General features: G+C 47.7%; 1 protein-coding gene across 1 annotated transcript in view; it reads right to left on the bottom strand.

Moving 5' to 3' along the window:
- Positions 1 to 7,138, bottom strand: part of Anxa2 (annexin A2) — a 40,653-nt gene extending 33,515 nt beyond the window's left edge. Inside the window, exon 1 of the mRNA XM_076576593.1 lies at positions 7,071 to 7,138. The gene's annotated coding sequence lies outside the window, so the exon portion shown is untranslated. The remainder of the gene's footprint in view (positions 1 to 7,070) is intronic.
- Between the last annotated feature and the right edge of the window lie 8,852 nt (positions 7,139 to 15,990).

Here is a 15,990-nt window from a genome sequence, read left to right as displayed (position 1 = left end):
CCATAAATATTTCCTAGCTCATGCAAGTTTAATGGCAACCCTATTTTAGCTTAGAAATAAAATATGGCTTTTGCTTCTCCACTCCATCCAATCCCCTGGCTGTGCAGTTTCTCACAGGACTGGTTAGTTGGTAGAACAAACAGTGAGCTCTCGCCATGACTGCTAAAACTTTAGTTTGACTAATGAGACTGGGTCAGTGTGTTTCGACTCCTGGGGTCGGAAAAGTCTCTGCAGTGCTGGTGAGGTCTGCAGATCCTGGTAATGGTCAGGCCATTTACAGACTCAGAGTCCATGCGCACTGAGACTGTACTCAAGGGACGAAGCGTCCTCGGCCGCAGCTCCCCACCTGTGATGGAGAATCTTTGCTGTCGACTTGAGTGGATTTAGATTTACCATGGAAACACACCTCTGGGTGTTTCTGTGAGGGATTTCCTAGTTTAGGGCCATTAAAATGGGAAGGCCCATCTTAAATGTGAGTGGCACCATGCCACAAGCTTCTGTCATTGACTGCATTTTTAAAAAAAAACAAAAACAACAACAGTATGCTAAGAAGCAGCATTCATCTCTCTCTGCTTCTTGACTGTACGTGCAATGTGACCAGCTGCCTCCTCAAGCTCCTGCTTTCCCTGCTATTATGGACTGTATGCACTTAAACTGTAAGCTGAAATAAGCCCCTCCTCCTTCAAGGTGCTTGTAGTTAGCTATTTGGTCATAGCAACCAGGAAAGTAACCAATACACTGTACAAGAGACACTTAAGAGACTAGCCATGGTCCCCAGCAGGACAGGGCTGTACCCCAGGACCTTTGAGTCCTCTGCCTTTGCCCTTTAGACCCTTTAGACCTCACCCCAGTGGCTCTTCAACGGAGAGATTGTATCACAAAATTCAAGGAAGCAGAGTGGTTCAGTCTAGGGCTTAATGGTGAGGCCTCTATGTGTCCGCTGAGAGAGGTGAGTCACCAGGCAGAGGAACGTGTCAGGGGTGGAGGGAGAAGGGGACTGGGGCAGGATACATCCCCAGTGTACCTCATGAAAACAAGGGGATAGGTCTGTTAGGAAGCCCCAAATCCACGGACCTGAATGAGTGCTGCAAAGTTAAGTTTGGTTACAGAAATGGTAGGTGTGAGAGCCACTGATTAGACCCAATACTCCTATTTACCTGTTCACCAAAACACAAGATTTAAAAAGAGATCTACAAAAGCCATGTGTGGAGGGACATGCCTGCAATCCCAGCTCTTAGGAGGTAGAGGTAGGAGGATGAGAAGTTCATTGTTGGCTACATATTGAGTTTAAGGCTAGCCTGGGCTACATGAGATCCTGGCTTAACAAAAAATAAAAAAAAATTTAAAAACCCAAAAATTAGTCTACATGCCATGAAGAGGCTCTTCCCTGAATTAACTCCTAACTCCACAATGTAAAACTCAGGATGCGGGGTAGGATTTGGCTCAGTGGTAGAGCACTTGCCTAGCAAGCACAAGGCCCTGGGTTCGATTGATCGTCAGCTCAAAACAAAAACCAAAACCTCAGGATGCCTTAGGAGCAGAGCCACCCTCTCTTTTTGGCACTCTGCTCCCCAGATTTGCATCTCTCTTCCTAGCACCTCAACCTCACCCAGCTGACCGACTAGTTTCAACCTGCATACCAGCAAGAACTATCGGGTGAGCCATCTGTTGATGAGAACACTCTGTGCCAGGGCCTTGGTTCCCAGGGCGGGCTGGGACCTGGCTGCACTGGGAAAAGGAACCTTTCTCAGGCAGGTGTTTCTGCTTAAGAAACCAGCCCAGTCCAAGGAGACTCTGAAAGCCACACCCCCTCCAGCCAATCTGAAGTAGCACCCCACACTGGTGGGAAAAGGGGGGCTGTCCCAGCTCCCCCCAAGTGAAGGGAACAGACTGGCTCCTGTGGCCTTGAACACAATAAAGGAGACTTAATCTCTCTGCACAAGGTCCTCTCTCAGGAGACAAAGCATGGCAGCGGTGGAATCTGCCGGTCATTTTCGTGTAACAGATGATCAGTTTTACAAATAATTTATGGTTTTGCTTTAAAAAAAAAACCCAATAACTAGATCTTATTAAATTTATTGCTTTGTTTCCAAAAAACGCAGTTACAGCAAAGCCCAAAAAGTACAAATGAAGTTGTTTTTAACCTCTCTCTACAAGGAAAGTGAAACACAAATGTTTGCAAAAGAGTCCGAGAAAAGGATCTCACGGGCAATGCCGTAACCAGCAAAAATACATTTCACTGAGTTAAAAAGTGTTAGTTCAAGAAAGCCCAGATATTATTCCGCACAAAACCCCCAAGGGCGTGTTGGGACAGGGCTGGTCTGTAGAGAATCCAACCAGGCAGTTTCAGAGACACACCCACTTGGAGAGTAGTTGAAGACACAGCATGTTGTTGGGTTACCCCAAAACAGATGCCTAGCAACCACGATGAATCAATCGGGAAATGGAAGGACTCCAAAACACGATTTTAAAGTCAAAATGGGTTGGGGTGGGAATGTGGAGGGCTGGGTTTCCCCACCACAGCCCTTCCTGTAGTTGCTGGACACCACAGCATACAAACCACATTGGGACTTTAACCAAGAAGAAAAAAAAATGAGTGAGTGATGGGGAGGGAGTTCCCACTGTACCCCCCTCCACCCCCCCCATATCATCTTTAGTTAACAGAACCTTCTTGAAGGCGCATACTTTCCCCCTTGATTTTATGGTTCTGATTAATGCTTGAGTCACAGGGCCAAGTCAAGCCCCAGGGTTCCTGGAATTCTGCCCATGGCCTTGATCAGACTCAGCAAGAGGCGCCTACAGCGCTTGCTCTAGCCTGTCCCTCTGGCTGTCTGATCTGAATCAATATTTGTTTGCTAGCTACAGATACTGCCACTTCTTGCTTTGGGAGCCCCTCCTGATAGACTTGGAGTGGGTGGAAAGAGACCAACGTGGAAGAATGATGTCATTTGGCATGAGACGCGTTCAGGGTTGGGAAACGCAGCCTGAGTATCTATAATTCAATCTCAGTGTCTTATGGCCCACATATTAGGCTTCCAACAGAGATCAGCGGCCAGAAAAAATGTTCAAGTACAAGACAGTTCCCTACACTCTGAACCTACCTCCCGGTGTAAGTTTGTGGTTTCTTCTCTGTCTCCCTCCTCCTCCCCTTCTCTGTCTTTAGACACGGGCTAGCCTCAGTCTCATGACACAGCCCAGGATGATCTCAAACTTCTGATCCTCTTGCCTCCCAATTTAATGTGGTGTCGAGGATGGAACTGAAGACTTGTGCGTGTTAGGCAAGTACTCTACCCACTGAACCACACTCTCAGTCCTTCACTACCGTCGTTGCATGGGTGCACAAATGCACACTTGCGCATGCCCTCTCCACATAAAGTCAGGCTAGACCACTAACTCTCCTCTCAGCGATGCTCAGGACTATCTGTCCCTCTACCGGGAGCACCCCATCTTGGTCAGTGGGCATCTGAGTGAGACTTGAAGCTATAGCCAATCATGACAGATATCGCCTTTCTCAAACACCCTCTGTGCCCACACCTCCTGCTGTTCTTTGTGCATTTGTGAAAGGCCAGAGTCGAGTGTTCAGAGGACACCTTCCATACCGTCTAGCCCTGGGGCTTATGACTTATTCTTTTGTCCTGACTCAGAGGTCTGACGGTACCTGGAATGTGCTAGATGGTTCAATGGCAAGTTGGAATGGGTCACACACTGGGTCTTTAAAGTTTCAGGTCTATTTTGTTCTTTTCCAACATAGTCTCCTTTCTCAATTTCCTTTCTTCACCTAAAACTGAATGTTTAAAATCCAGGCCCAGTTCCACTCATTCAGACCTGGGAGCTCCCAATCCCGGCCTCTGAACATCTTCAGACAGTCTGGCAGATCATGTTAGGCCAGCCTCTTCCCATTTGTGATAAGTAGCTGGTACCCAGCCCCATCTCCACATTATCTGGATGCTCTGGTCCTAGTTCTGCCACAGGGTAGCATGAGAACCACAGCATCCACAGGAACGAGCAGAGAGACAGACAGCAAAGAGGTAGCCGAAGGGAGGCAGGAGAACCACGTGGCCTGTAACTCCTCTGAGTTGTGTCTTCCGGGTGTGGCCAGGAGACAAAGGGCATAATGAAATGGCTCCATGTCATGGCCACTCCCTATGGTTAGAGTGTCCACATCAAGTCTGGGATTTGAACTCAGACCACTTGGGTGCTGCCGATGGGTACCCTAAGAAGGTCTGAGCTCAGACGTCTTAAAAAGCGTCAATGTGCACCCTAATGGGAACATCTGGAGATCATGTCAGTGGAACCACCCAGAATCCCAAGTCCCCTCAGCAACACAGATGGAGACTGCCTCTGGTAACAAAGGAAAAACACACCAAACTGTGAATGGGTGGAAAGAATGTCTGTTAAGGACTGGAATTTCCTCTCTGGTGGCAGGCCAGACTAGAGAAGGGTGTGGCTTGGGGGATTATTTGTAGGTGCAGAGAAAGAGAACAGTCAACTTGTACTCAAGTCTCACAGTTGATTCTGACGGACAGGTTACATCCAGTTTGTTTAGACACTACTTTGGGATGAGCTCAGCTGCATGTCCAGGTCTGTGAAACAACTGTTCAGAAGAGGCAGAGGAAGCCCAGCTGGGTTTGTGAGGACATATACTAGTTTAGTCAAATAAAATTGCTCTCTCTACAACTAATTCACTGATCTGTTCTCTCTTTTTTTTTCTTTCCCCAATAGATTCAAAATCTAAAAAGCAAGGACTGCGTGCCTGTGTTTGTGTGTGCAAGCGCACGGTGAACACATATGCATGTATATGTGTGTCTAGTCCACCGCTGTGTCCTTAGTACTGTAACTGTCACTGGGACACAGTGGGTCCCTAAAGCACAGTGTGTAAGACAAATGGATGTTTAAAGCAGCCCGTAGTGCCTGAGACTCCTTTTGTAACACATCCACTCTCCTCTGATGAAACAGGTCCCTGCACCCTGTACAAGCCAAGAATTAGAGCAGAAGTTCCCATCAACCCTCACACACATCAATCCAGGCCCAAAGGTGCCGGGAGAAACCACAGCCTTCAAAAATCAATAGCAATTTAGGAGAGTGCCTGCCTTGCCAGGAAAACTACTTAAATCAGAACTTAGCCAGGAAGCCAATGACCAAGACTGCATGCCTAATGCTAATCAATAGGGTACTTTAATAGCTCAAAGACACAGGATGTGAAACATTGAGGCACCAGCCCAAACCCAAGCTCGCAGTTAAAGCTTTAAGTGCTGCCTGGCTAGCTAGCAAAACTTCCTGAACCTCTACCTCACCAAACAGGAAACCCTCAACAGAAAGATGCACCTAGGAGCCCGCCCCCCGCTGCAGCAGAGGCGAAGAGCACTTCTGGAGAAACCCTTGGACTCAAGGGAAGCTTCCCACTCGGTGGAAGAGGACAGGGCTCTGCCTAGACCCATCTGCCATCTTCACGTTCCCTGACTCAGACCCACAGGCTTCGGCTGGGCGCAGCCCACACTGAAATGAGGAGGAAGTGGGTGTGGAGGGGACCGCACAAGTCTCCAAAGCCACGTACCACATCCAGGGACACAGACTGCCAGAAGGTGGAAGGGAAAAGAAATCGGAGAAGGGGCAAAGACACAAGTTTTCAATTAACACGATTTAATGAAGGCGATCTTTAAAACTAAGTAGGGGGGGGAGGGGGACCTGGAAAGCACATCAGTGATTTATTCTTCCTACCCACAGACCACCCCTCGATCTACCATCTTGTCTCCTCTCTCCTGCCATTAGGCAGCACTCAGATACAGTGCAAATTATTGTTTTGTTTTTTTTTTTCTTTTTTACCCCTGTGTGTTACAGGCTAGGGTCCTTGGATTCCAAGAGTTTATGGTGGTTGTTAAGGGCTGGGACTGGATATGGCAAATTACTACACAAATGAGTAACTCTTAGCAGTTCTGGGAATGACGCCTGGATTTTGTGTACCCTACTAGGGTACTCTACCAACGAGCCAGATCATCAGCTCTAGTTTTTTTCTGAAATGGGGGGGGGAGGGGGAGTCTCACTATGTAGCTCAGGCTGGATTCAAACTCAGGATCTTGCTGCCTCAGTCTCCTGAGTATTGAGATTACCGCTATGTCTCAAGCTAACAGTTTTTTGCTTTTTGATTTGTACGACGCTGTGCTTTCAGTGTGCTTTTCTTATCTATTTTTGAATGAACTTGTTTTAGGGAACCTTCAGTGTGGGTGGTGCTAAGAGTTCGGAAACCACTTTTATAGATAAACTTCTGGAACCGCAGCCCTCCGAGCCAGCATTGGAACCTGCGGCCCAGGAGCCACACCCTTTTCTATAGAGACCCTGTCAACAGACTCACGGTGGCATCATGGTGCAGTCGAAGCAACTTTCCCCATAGAGCCACCGGGGACACTTCCTTCTGCACTCTTTTAGCGAGTGGCAAATTCCTCAGAAAGAATCAAGTCGCTGTCCTGCCAGGCAATCTTAGAGTTTGCGACCAAGACTGAGCTGAGATTGTTTTATGGGTAAAGGAGGACACTGGGTACTCAAGACCCGAAGTTCTGTTGCCTCCGGGGCCCTCCCCCTGTACCCCGCTCGGACTTCACAAATACACGGTTGTCAGTTGCCAGGAAATTCACCTGAAATGGCAGGAGTTATGGTCCAGAGGGAGAGGCAGTGCGGACAGGCGGAGGGGGAAAGTCCACAGACTTCTTTCTCACTGCTGGGCCGCTGGCTCCCCAGCGGCCACACCCAGTTCCCCGTTGGCACCTAGCACGTCTGGAATGCCGTGCCCCTCGACTCCCCGCCCCACACGGGGTCTCCCCGCTTCCCAGAGGACCCCAAGGGGAAGCACGGCCCCTCCACCCCTGCCCTGCACCCCCAGGCGTGGTAGGCAAAGAGACGTGTCACGACCCCACGCGGGACACTTTGCAACTCTGATCTCAAAGACCCGCAGATCGCCCAGTGGGGTAGATCCTTCTCCGTGCCCCCCAGGGTCCCCGTCGCTGAAGCCTGCCCGCTCCCGGTTCAACCCCGCAACCCCGAGGCCATAGCGGACGACCGGGCGCGCCCCACTTACCTGGGCCGGGCGCCTAGTGCTGAGAGCCTCCCCACAAGCCGAGCGGCCCGGCTGGGCTGGGTGGGGCTTTTATACCCGCCCATCCTCCCTGCGTAGAGCCGCCCCACCTCCCCTCCGTCCCCTCCCCTCCCCTCCCCTCCCAGGCCTGTTCCCACTCTGCTCCGGGTGACTCACCCTCCCTGGAACGCTGCCCAGGCCTGGTCCTGCCCTACTTGACAGCCCCACCACCTCCCCAGACTCCCCTTACGCCCCTTTTTACTCCTGGGGTATGGGGCCCAGTGCTCAGCTTGGCCCTGGGTTATTAAGATTTCGGCAGACTGGCTGGCCCAATTCACTTCTTTTGCTTTTAGGCTTCTAGGTGTGGAGGTAATGGAGGGTAGAACTGTTTCAAGACACATATATTTGGATTTCCCCCGAGCTAGGCTGTTGGCACCCAGCTCTCCATGACCGTCTGCAGACATATTAGTTTAACCTCTGGTCGCCAGATGGGGGAGCGTGGGGAGGGAGGGCGGTTCTCCTGAAACTGCTCTACAGTTGAAAACCAAAGCCCCAGGGTGGCCTCCAAGCTGTCAGGGAGACCTAGAGGTGAGGCCAGGAGGTGCCTCCTTCCCCCAGTCAGCAGTACTTCAGTGCTCACTACATCCCAGGATCTCCTGCCATCTTTCCTAACTGTAGGTTATTGAGTTTTTGTCTTTGTTTTTCCCTTCATTCCCTTGACCAATTGCTTCTCTGGCTTTTATTGTTTCTTTTCAGCCTGCTTTTCCGGGGGAGTCACTATATTTCTGTGTGATTGCCCACAATGCATCAGACCTCAGGCTAGCAGGGGAATCCAGAACACCTTCCACACTAGGTCTGTCTCTAAGCTCCCTCCTTGCACACTCCGTCTCTCTCTTTTCTCCTGGTCCTAATGGTTCTTCATCATATCTCCCATCTCTTTGTGTGTGCCTGTGATTGACGTGCATCAAATGTGGGAGATGTCAGTCTCGAGGATGCTGTTCCTCAGGAGTGGACCACCTTGATATTTGAGACAAGCTCTGTCTTTGGCCTGGAGCTCACAGTCTAGTCACAGACACGACTGGCTGGCCAGTAAACCTTTTACGTGAACTGTGGACAGACCTCAGGTTCTTACCCTTGGGCCACAGCTCTTTTCCGGCTGAGCCGTCTTCCCAGCCCTGATCCCTGCTGACTTCAGCGTCTGTTTATCCTTCCCACCCACGTCTCAGTTCACTCCTAGGAACCAGAGGAGGACAGCCAGGGAAGAGATACTCGGAACACAGTGCTCATTGTCACATAGCCAGGTAGCTGTGTGAAGTCGGCCCCAGCTGGGGTCTCAACAGCCAGCTCAGGCTCTGGGTTGCTCGGCCCCGTCACTAAGAGTTACACAAAAGCCCCAGCAGAAGGACAGTAGAAAACAACCCTACCCCCTTTTGATACAACGTCTGATTTACATTCACAGCTCTTCAAGATGGACAACTCTAAAGACAGAAGCCACGTTTATCTGTCTTCTGGGTGCAAACACCTTGGAATGTAAGAGTAGGCACACAGTGCCAGCAAGCGGTCGGCCCTTTGCCTCCCTGAGGTATTTCTCCTCCCAGCCCCACAGGCCACACACTCCTGCTTGTGTGTGAAAGGGTGGAGGTCCTCTCCCGGAAATGACATTTAACTGACATCATGTGAAACGTATAAAAGCCACCAAATACCCAAAAGAATTTCTGGCTTATCCTGGACATCTGGCAAAGCTTAACATATGTGACCAGGCTTCACTTGAGTCCTGCTAAACTTTTCAGTGACCTCATCCAAAAAAAGAGGCAGTTAGAAGTCAGGCTTGGCTATTTCTGAGGACAGTGTTGCAGGTTCTGCTAATATGAAGAACTTCTGAATCGCCATCCAAAGACTGTCTTCCTTCTTTGAGTCTCTGAAACATGCCCTCTACTTTGCACATGGCAGACTGCCCTGGGTTGATCGCTGAAGAAGTCTTAGAAGCCGAGATGGTCTTCAAAACACCATGTCGAGTCTTGCTGGAGTCTTAAAATGTTTATAGTTTTAGTTTATAGTTTTAAACTTTTTATTTTGTGTGTTTGGTTGTTTTGCCTGCATGTGTGTTTATGTACGTGCTTGCCTGGTGCCCTTCGAGGCCAGAAGAAGGTATCACATCCCCTAGAAGTGGGGTTATAGACTGTTGTGAGCCACCATGTGGGTGCTGAGAATCAAACCTGACTACCCCGGAAAAGCAGCAGTCAGTGCTCTCAACGGCTGAACCATCTCTCCGCGCCCCCAGAATCTTAAAATACGTATATCTGTATAGCCACATCCATGTTTTCATCTTTATCCCGAAACTACTTCTTAATTCAAAAATCACTGACTATAATTCCACTTGGGAAGCAAAGAGATCTTTCTTTTGTGTGTGTCTTTCTTCTTGTCCTGTCTCCTTGGCATCCTACATTCTGTCTGGATATCTCATTGGTTCTGATGTTAGTTCATCGGACACATGTTTTTATCAAAAACCAGTTTGAAGGGACTCTTACTGATACACATTTGGGATAATTTGGAAATCACATTGACCATTGCTAGGCAACAACTGTATTGCACTGAATACCCTGAATGGATAGTTCATAAAAAAAAAAAAAAAAAATCCACACAAAGGTCAGATGGGTGGGGGAAGAAGGGTGGGGAGAGGCCTGCCTCAGGAGCACAAGGGCCAGAGTTCAATCCCTAGAATCCGCATTCAAAAGCCGACTGTGGTGTGCACCCTTGTAATCCTAGCATCAAGGAATTGAAGGGGGTGAGGGGAGGAAGGTCCTCGGGGCTCTCTGGCCAGCCAATCTACCCTACTGGGCAGTTTCTGGCCACTGAGTGATCCTGTCTCAAAAGAGTGCCTAAGAAAGTATAATAGAGGTTGTCCTCTGGTCTCTATGCACACATGTGCACACACACATACACACTCACACACTTAACGTACACACAATACACACACCCATACATTCATACACACAGAAAAGTTCTTATTCCAGCTGAATAGAAGCTTGTAAAAAAAAAATGTCAGGAAAGCTTTGTGGGCAGGTTAACCTCTGAAAACGGCAGGACTAACTGGTCCCCCGCAGGTCTTGAGACGGTGGTCACTTCACTAGCTTTTAAGCCTCTTCAGCTCTAGCCACGCTGGATTCATAATAAGACCTCAGACAGGTTTTGTGAAGCTTGTGTCATGACCTAAGCCACACAGAGGCCGCCACATGGACAAACCACAGCTTCTACTTCGTTTTGAGATATGTTCAGAAACATCCGAGGGACGGACACCCGTGTCCTCAGACATCACAGGTCCTTACATCACAGGTCCTTATCTCCCCACTGGTTTGTGGCAAAGCAGCAAGAATGATTTTGCTAAAAGGCATTTCAGGGTTTTCTGAGTTTATTTGGTTTGGAGTATTGTTTGTTGTTTGAAGCAGGGTCCCAGGTATCCCCGGCTGGACTTCAAATCACAGCTGAGGATGACCTGGCCCCCTGATCTTCCTGTCTATATTGCTCCAGAACTGGGCTTACAAGCATGCATGACCGCTTTTGCGTTTTTTTATGGTGCCAGGATTGAACCCAGGGCCTAAGCACACTGGGCAAGCACTCTATCTACTGAGCCACATGCCCAGCCCTCTATGACACAACTCTGATAATATGACCCACGTTCCTGACATCTTTTCCCTTTACTCTGAGGACTGTGCTAGGACTCAGGCTCAGCCTGGGCGTGCCTCTCTTCCCTGTGCTCAGTTAAGATCATTCTTAGGCCAGCTCACAGGGATAATTCCTGAGCTAAAGACAACCTAGTTCTTCTCTTTCTTTTCTGAAAGAAAAATATTATTTTATTTTAAATGCAAGAGTGTTTTGCCTACATGTATATCTGTGTACCACATGCACACTTGATGCACATGGAGGCCAAAAGAGGGTGTTGGGTCCCCTGGAATTGGATGGCCAGCCATGTGGGTACTAGGAAATCAAACCCGAGTTCTCTGGAAGAATGGCCAGCAAGTGCTCTTGACCACTGAGCGGTCTCTCCATCCCAGCAGCTTAGTTCTTAACTCAGTACATTTCACTCCAATGGAGGGAATGGGCAGTATGGGGAACTGAGCCCAGGGACTTGCACATGCCAGACAAGTGTCCTGTCACTGAGCTAGCCTTCTTCACTACAGATCAGACTGGCAAGTCAGAGGATGAACCTCTCAGATCCTATCAGCCACTACCATTTTTTTTCTACCAGCATTTTCAACACAACCTGGCACAACATTATTTTGTATTTGTATTTGCATACAGATACTTAGATGCTACATATTGGTTATCAAGTGAAAAATATAATTCGGTAGACAGGACATGTTAGTCATGTTCTTACATCTATTGAAAAGGGGTAATTTTTCATAACTTAAAGTATTTTAGTGAGGGGCTGGAGAGATGGCTCAGCAGTTAGAAGGTATATAGCTCTAGCAGAGGACCTGAGTGTGACTCTAGCACCCATGTAGGAGAGCTCACAATTGTCTGTAACTCCAGTTCCAGAGGTATCTGATGCCTTCTGCTGGACCTCACTCATAGTGCATATACCCCCTCACAAATACATACAAATAAATCTTTCAAAAAACGAAGTTAGTAAGAAAACATAACAGAAATGATCATTTTACTGTTAACTTTATTGAACGCTATCTGATGTATTTTGGATGTTTTGAATATATTTAAATTTTAAATACTGCATCCTGTTACCTGGGGTTTTAAAATAAAAAAAAAGAAAGAAGCTAAACAGAACAAGATTAGTAATCTGATTCTACTCGTGCTAGAACTTATGTGTAAATACATATATGTGTGTGGGTGTGTACATGTAACGTACACACATATGTACATAAATACATGGGAGAATAGATACAAAATTGATAATGACTACCTTTTGGAAAGTCCACATCAAAAGAATGGTCACCTTTTAAATATAGTTTTTAAAAAGATAAAAACTCATTTATTTTTATGTGTATGGATGTTTGCCTGCTTGTATGTCTGTACAGCATATCCATGCAATGTCTGTAAAGGGGAGAAGAGGGCATTGGATGTCCTGGAACTGGAGTTACAGGAGGTTGTGAGCCACCATGTAGGTGCTGAGAACCAAACTTGGGTCCTTTGGCAGAGCAGTTTGTGCTCTGAACCACAGAGACATCTCGCTAGCCCTCATTTATTAATATTCTGAGTGAAGTCTCATGTATATTCTGCCAACTGAGGTACCCATTAATATTTAACATAGTTGCTCCCATAATATTAGAAAGAATTGAGAAAACAAAATAAATAAAGAGCCAGGTAAAGATGAGCTGCCTTCTTGGACATTAAGATTATGATAGACTATGCCAGGATTGGGGCAACACTCAAATCTTTAAAAAAAAAAATTATAGCCAGGTGGTGGTGGTGATGCACACCTTTAATCCCAACACTCAGGGGGCATAGTGAGACGGATCTCTGTGAGTTGGAGGCCAGCCTGGTCTACAAAGCGAGTTCCAGGACAGCCAGGGCTGTTAAACAGAGAAACTCCGTCTCAAAAAACAAACAAAAAAATCATTATTATGTGTGTGAGTGTATGGTCTGTGCATGGGTGTGCATGCCACATGTGGGGTGATCTGAGGACAACTATGTGAGGACAACTATGTGGTGTCAGTTCTCTCTTTCCATCTTTTCATGGGGTCCAGGAATTAAACTCAGGTCTCCAGGCTTGCACAGCCAACACCTTCACCCACTGACCCATCTTGTCAGCATTCAAATCTTTTTTGTTTGTTTGTTTGTTTCTCTGTGTAGCTTTGCGCCTTTCCTGGATCTCGCTCTGTGGACCAGGCTGGCCTTGAACTCACAAAGATCCGCCTGCCTCTGCCTCCCGAGTGCTGGGATTAAAGGCGTGCACCACCACCGCCAGGTGCATTCAAATCTTTTTAATGGCATTTTTAATGTGTATATAAGAAAGCACAATTATTAAGAAAAACATCTCCAGATAAAGGACAGGTGGGAGCACCCTAGCACTTTCTGCCAACAAAGAAAACACTGCAAAAATTAAGAAAAGTAAAATATGGCAAAAAAAAAAAAAATCTCACTCGAGGTTGATTCTCTAATGGTAATTTATGGTTAGACCATCAAAGCATGATGTAAACCTGGAGTGTGTGAAGAACATAAATAAATGCTGGGCAAGTGAATATAACAGGATAACGGGTGTCATGAAGCTAATGGGTGGGGTAGAATCGATGCTGTTAGCCCCACGACCCTTTTACTGTCTGAACTGTATCTTTATCTCTTGGTATGGTGCACGAATGTCAGGCTTCACTCTCAGACCAGGAGCTGCAAGGTCTTCTTGGGAAAGCCCTGCCCCTGGCCAGTGTGAGCCTCCTAAAGAGTGTCTCCACGTGGAGGAGCTGACTTGGTTGCAACGGACTCTGGTGGGTTCTGGAAACCACGGCCCTGAAGTGGTAAAAAGCACCATAGTCTCCTTTAGCTTTAGACCCTTATCCTTAATGTGCACAGTGCAATTAGGTCTCGCGAGCTTGTACATACGCATGTGCGCTCTTACACAGAAACAAGTTGTATTTATTCGCTGAAAAGGCCAGGTATTTTTCTAAGTGGCAGTGCTTTGAATAATTAAACTTGGGCTTAACAAATAGATCAATAGATTAATTTCTTAAAGTCTTCCTCTTTCTGCTCACACCACAAGGAAATAGCATCCCTTGTGTTAGTGAAGATAACTGACCCTTCACATACATGGGTTCCATATCCAGGTGTTCAAACACCTGCTCACTGAAAATGTTTGAAAATGAATCCTGCTTCTGTATTGAACACAAACACTCTTCCCTAAACAATACACTAAGACAACTACTAAACAGGCTGTTCATCTTACAAATGCAAATACCACAGCATTTTGTTTAATTTCATTTTTACTTCTTTGGTTTCAAAACATTATGGGGTTAAATAAAGTCCAAGTGGTATTTGTAGGGAAAAGGGGCTGGCTAAAGAAACCCACTCTGACCCTAGAGCCCGGAACTAGGGAAAAATGGCTCAGATCAGGGCAGAAGGAAACACAGTTTGGCTCAGATCAGAGCCATCTCTGCCCCTGGCCAACTGACCTATGAAACCAACCAAACATAAAGCAGGAAAGTATGGTCTACCTGGAACCTGGAACCCAGGACCAGGGAAGGAAACACAGCTTGGATTTGGGATCTGAGCCAGAGAAATGAACACTTTATCCCCAAACCCAGAACCATGTACTGAAACCAGTACCAAAGAAACACTCTTGGTCCCTAGAATCAGAGTCAGTGAAAGAAATGTGCCCTGGCCTTAGAGGTAGTATCAAAAAGCCAAGGCAGGCCAGTGAAAGGAACACAGTTTGGCTCTGAAATCAAGGCCATCTCTGCCCCCTAGCCCACAAAACTGATCAATCCCTGGGCAGACAAAAACCTAACCAATCACCACCCCCAAGACACCCTATATAAACCACCCTGCCCGGTTAGTTGTGGGCTGTTCTCTCCATACTGGTAGAGGCAGCTACTCTCCTGGACCCCTCCTTCCCAAATAAATCTCTTTCTCAAAAGAGTTTTGGGTGTGAAGATCTTCATTCACTGGCATAGAGAAGAACCTTACTGAGACATCCCATTGTGGACAGAGCAATGAGGAGCTGAACAGAAGATCCTTGCTGAGATGTCCCATAGTGGGCAGAGCAATGAGGAGCTGAACAGAAGATCCTTGCTGAGACGTCCCTCAGTGGACAGAGCAAGGGAGAGCTAAAAAAGTAACATTTTTCTCTGGAGCTGGAGGGGATGGCTACATTTCTGCAGAGGTTTCCCCTTTCACAGAGTGAAGCAACAAGAAGCAGCATCTTAGGCTGAAGAAGCAGAGCTCTGCTAGGAAGCCCCCTTAAGTGGGGGCTGAGCAAAGCTCAGCTGGAGCGGCTCTCCAGGAGAGGAGCAGGATTGCTATATCCTGTGGGGAGACCATCCCCCACCACCCCAGGTATAGCCTGATTCCCCAACAGTCAGGATACCCTTCCTGTCCCAGCAGCTCCAGGCCTGACTCTCCCGAGCAGTCAGAATAACCTCCCCTCCAGGGCAGAGCTGTCCTAAGCAGCTGGAGTTATCCAGGATACCTCAGCCTCCAGGGCTGCTGTCTCAATGCAGCTCCAGCCATTGCCGGACTCTTCAAGTGGTCAGGATACTTCTCCCCCGAGTTGCAAAACTTACCGTATTGAGCTGGTCCTTTGTTCAGCCTTCAGTGCCTCAGATGAAGCAGAACCAAACCCCAGGAGGGCAAGGACACCATCTTACAAAGTTAGTACAAGGCACTGTTTGAAGTCAAATGTGTATTATGGATCGCAGGGCACAGGCACCAGCTCTAAAGAAGGCAATGGAACAAGGGGATCCAGCATCAAAGTCGTCTGGGGAGAGAAAGCAGGTGGTGAAGACAGGCTCTTCTTTCTTTTATGGTACTGACTGAGACCGTGAGTCCAGCAAGGGACCAGAGTAGGCAGTAGCTACTTGGATGCCATCAGTGAAACCTTAGGGCACTCCTGGCTAGTCAACTGGTATTGTCAGGGGGTGGAATGCTAGCCACTAGAATGGAAACAAATGGTTCCAGTTCCCACCCAGGCTGTCCTGTCCCCAGCCTCTAGGATTTCCTCTTGTCTGTTTTTCTCTAGGTTTTCATAATCGGCGATGACTGTGTTCTTGATGAGCTTAAGACTGGAAGATCTCAGCATCAGCAACCATAACGTCAAACACTGTACTCATGTCAACAGCATCTGCCCCCAGATTCTGTGGTAGATATGGTTGGGATCCACCAACGTCTTACAGTGGCTTCCCATAGCTCTGACTGTTTCTCTCATTTGTTTCCAGGCACCGAGAGCCTTCCACCTCATTCTGTGCTCAAAAGTATCAGACGTG

Source organism: Peromyscus maniculatus, chromosome 7 (assembly GCF_049852395.1).
Source record: "Peromyscus maniculatus bairdii isolate BWxNUB_F1_BW_parent chromosome 7, HU_Pman_BW_mat_3.1, whole genome shotgun sequence".
Lineage (NCBI taxonomy): Eukaryota > Metazoa > Chordata > Mammalia > Rodentia > Cricetidae > Peromyscus > Peromyscus maniculatus.
This window is presented reverse-complemented; position numbering and strand designations above follow the sequence as displayed.